This window comes from Oryctolagus cuniculus, chromosome 7 (assembly GCF_051225735.1).
Source record: "Oryctolagus cuniculus isolate XC-2025 breed Fujian yellow rabbit chromosome 7, ASM5122573v1, whole genome shotgun sequence".
Lineage (NCBI taxonomy): Eukaryota > Metazoa > Chordata > Mammalia > Lagomorpha > Leporidae > Oryctolagus > Oryctolagus cuniculus.
The window spans coordinates 27,989,677-27,993,728 of NC_142873.1; positions in this window are offsets into that span (position 1 = coordinate 27,989,677).

Genomic DNA, 4,052 nt, shown 5'->3' on the forward strand with positions numbered 1-4,052 from the left:
GTGGAAACCATAAAGCTTAAGGCCTCTCAGAATTCCTGGAGAGCTTAATTTCTATGCTTACCTTGACACTGATTTTTCTTTTAAACATTTTGTTTCTGCCCAAATATTTTGTCCCAACTTTGTCTCTTGTGGCTATTTCTTCCCATCTGTTTTCCCAAAGTAAAGGGAAACAGCCTTTAACCTTAAATCCTTTCCTCAAAGCAACTTGAATACAGGTCTGTGTTTGGAGTGCCAGGGTTTTGCAAGGCCATCAGATCACACAATTTAGCATCCACATCAGTTCTCAGAGGCCAAACTGCCTCCAGAGTCCTTCAGCTTCTCTCATCTTTTCTAGTTCTCCCCCAGTCTCTATCACTTCCCCTTTGCAGTCTTCTCACACCCTCAAGGAGCAAAGAAAACTAACTTTCCTGTGTTTTCTTACACAGAGAACCAACATTGTACTTTACTACTGTTGAGCTCCTGCCAACACTCAGTCTACAGGGTCCCACCTTCTGAAGGTCTCAAAGGCTTATCAAGAAAAAGGAGTTTTCTCCCAAAAAGAGATCTGGATGCCAAATAAGTTAACTGAATGCCAAGTAAATACATTTATGATAATAAACAAGGGAAAAGCCGCAATTATTCTCCACTAGTACCATCATCATGGCTGCTGCTACTATTAAAGCGGTTAGATCCGGAACTCCCACTGCCAGCTCTGGTATGTGGCCCAAGCTTCCTATCAAGATGCTGTGTGAAAGTTACTTCCAGCCAAAACCCCTTCAGAGTTATCCAGGGAAGGCTGCATGTGTCTCTTGAAATGCTGAGGGTCCATTACAATGGATGAGACCACCATGGCCAAAGTAAAGTGAAGGTCTCATTATTTCTCCTAATAATTTCCTTGTGCTTTGTCATGAGTTGCATATTGTTTTGGTTGATAGAAGCTTTTCTTTCCTGAGTGGAATATGTGAACAGGAAGGAAGAATCAAGCTGCTGGAATCAAAGGAGAAAAATTTTATAGAAAAAGGGAAGTGAATTGGGACCGGCACTGTGGCACAGTGGGTTAACGCCCTGGCTTGAGGCGCTGGCATCCCAATGGGCACCGGTTCTAGTCCCAGCTGCTCTTTTTCCAGCCCAGCTCTCTGCTGTGGCCTGGGAAGGCAGTGGAGGATGGCCCAAGTCCTTGGGCCCCTGCACCCATGTGGGAGACCCAGAGGAAGCTCTTGGCTCCTGGCTTCGGATCAGCATAGCTCCAGCTGTTGTGGCCATCTGGGGAGTGAACTAGCAGACAGAAGACCTCTCTCTCTCTCTCTCTCTCTCTCTCTCTCTCTGCCTCTCCTCTCTCTGTGTAACTCTGACTTTCAAATAAATAAATAAATCTTTATAAAAAAAGAAAAGAAAAAGAGAAGTAAAGAGATGCATCAGCTAGCAGAGAATAGGAGCTTTGAGGTACAGGACATAGATTTCTAAAATATTAATTAATTTTCCACAGTATGATTTGGAAATAAATCATATATATCTATATCTCATTTCATCTCAGTAAGTCTTCAGAAGTCACAGCTTCCGTGAAGCCCAAGGTTGAAAGCTAGGATCATTAGGGAAGTATGTGACACTCAGATGACAGACCTTGTTCTTGTCAGAGTCATATCACTACAATTACATTTAAAATTGGTGAAGTATTTCTTCAGGAAATTGCGGTAGCACAGCCCAGACACATTGATATCTGGCAAACAAATCCAAAAAAACAGCTAACTCTCTGTTTCTTGAGCTGGGTTGATTTCATGAAGGTTGATGTTCTGGCTAATGGGCGAAAGGAGTTATTTAATCTAGAGCACAACCGTGTGAAGAAGATCATAGCCCCATTCCACAAATCAATCTGAGGTTCAGAGGGCAGTGACTTGCCTGGATTATACCATAGAGGTAATGTAGGGTCCCAACTGGTGTCTGTAAATCCCCAGCCCGTTTCCTTCTACCCCACCCCAGCAGGGCTGCAGCTGGCAGAGCTGACTTTCTTTGTAAAAATTAGAGAGCTGTGTTCTTATTTCAACAAAAGTAAAGAACTTTCTAATCTCAGGCAAAATCTCCAGAGCAGCTTCTGCCCCAACCTTCAGGTAAGTCCCAGAATCCTATACTAGGAAAGCATGAAAGGAAAAATTGGGGGTGGGGAAACAAAATAATTTAATACTTGAAGCAATACCACAATGACCCTGTAAGGTAAGCAAGGCAGATTCATCTTATTTTGTAGGCAAAGAAACTTTATCTCAGGAGGTTAACCCAAAAATCTTTGGAGAAATTCATCTTACGAATCTTTAAGAGATGTAGCATAATTCATAGGATCATGTAGTAACTTTGGGGCTTGAATATCAGACTGTATTTTTTATTTTTTAAAGATTTATTTTTTGAAAGAGTTACATAGAAAGAGGAGGAGAAGCAGAGAGAGAGAGAGAGAAAGGGAGGGAGGGAGGGAGGGAGAGAGAGAGAGAGAGGTCTTCAACCGCTGGCTCACTCCCCAGGTGATTGTAATGGCTGAAGTTGCGCTGATCTGAAGCCAGGAGCCAGGAGCTTCTTCTGGGTCTCCCATGAAGGTGCAGGGGCCCAAGGATTTGGGCCATCTTCTACTGCTTTCCCAGGCCATAGCAGAGAGCTGGCTGGGAAGTGGAACAGCTGGGACTTGAACCATCACCCATATGGATGTCAGCACTCCCGATACGCCACAGCACTGGCCCCTGTATTTTTAGAAATATACAGATCTTACAGCCAAGAAATAGTCTCTACATGGATTTCCTAGCCCTGGTGTCTTGGATAATTGAGTACTTACAGGGTTGCCATCTGAGTCTTTGCAAGTTGTACACTGTAGAATACCAGAAAACACACACAAAGCCACGTGAGTGTCAGTGGTGTATCCAAGATTTATAGTGCACAAAGTAGGGAGCTTCTTGCAACATCCCTTGCTGCAAGGCAGAATATAAGATGGCTTTGAGAAAAGAAAATGTAAGTTTACCAAAAAGCCGTTTTCGAAGCACATGCAAACTTTTATGAAAGCTGTATTGGCCAAAGAACAAGGGAAATAGAGTTATTTCCAACTAATTTCTGACAAGGCCCTATTTTCTCATAAGAAAATGGTGCCAGCATTGTGGTGCAGTGGGTTAAGCCATTCTTGCAATGTCCATATCCCATATAGGAGTGGCAGTTCAAATCCCATGTTTCACTTCTGGTACATCTCCCTGCTTACATACTTGGGAAAGCAGTAAATTATGTGCTAGTATTTGGGCCCCTGCGAGGTATGTGGGAGACCAGGATGGAATTCAGTCTCCTGGATTTGGACTGGTACAACTCCAGTGGTTGTGGCCATTTGGGGAGTGAACCAGCAGATGGAAGATCTCTATTTCTCTGTCTCTGCATCTCTCTCTCTCTGCCTTTAAAATAAATAAATAAATAATCTTTCCTTAAAAAAATTCAACCCTTGACACTGGGTGAGTCAACAAGTTATATTTATATGCAAAATTGCATATTACAGGCTAACCTCGAGGTGGGATGCCAGAAACGGGAGGTTGCCTCAGATTGGATTAGTGAAGGACTAGTTATGAAACAAGTGGTAAGGATGAGAGATGCGTGGGATGAGTCTTAAAAAATAGACACATTCTGGGCAAATTATAAGGAGGCTTAAAAGGTGGGAAGGGGGAACATTTGAGAGTGAGTTATAGGCTCTCTCTGCTTGTTGAACTCATCACATGACATCAAAGAGATGTCATCTGCAGTTAGCATGATACTTCTTTATTAACCACGTAGTGGTCATAAAAGAAGCATTAACCATGAGAAATCTATATGGGTCTAATGAGAAGAGCAAAATCCATAACTATGGCTGCTTTTTTCTTCTTTGCTTTTGTTTGGTGCTCATGATATGCTCCTGAGGAAGTCAGCCAGCTGAGAAGGGACATGACTGCAGGACGGCCTCCCTTTAGGTTATGGTGCACATAGAACTTTTATCAACCAGTATTTCACTGGAGTTGGAAAGCTATAGTAGTATCAGTGATCTACGAACGCACAATCATGGTATACAGAAGACAGAAGAGGTAAGA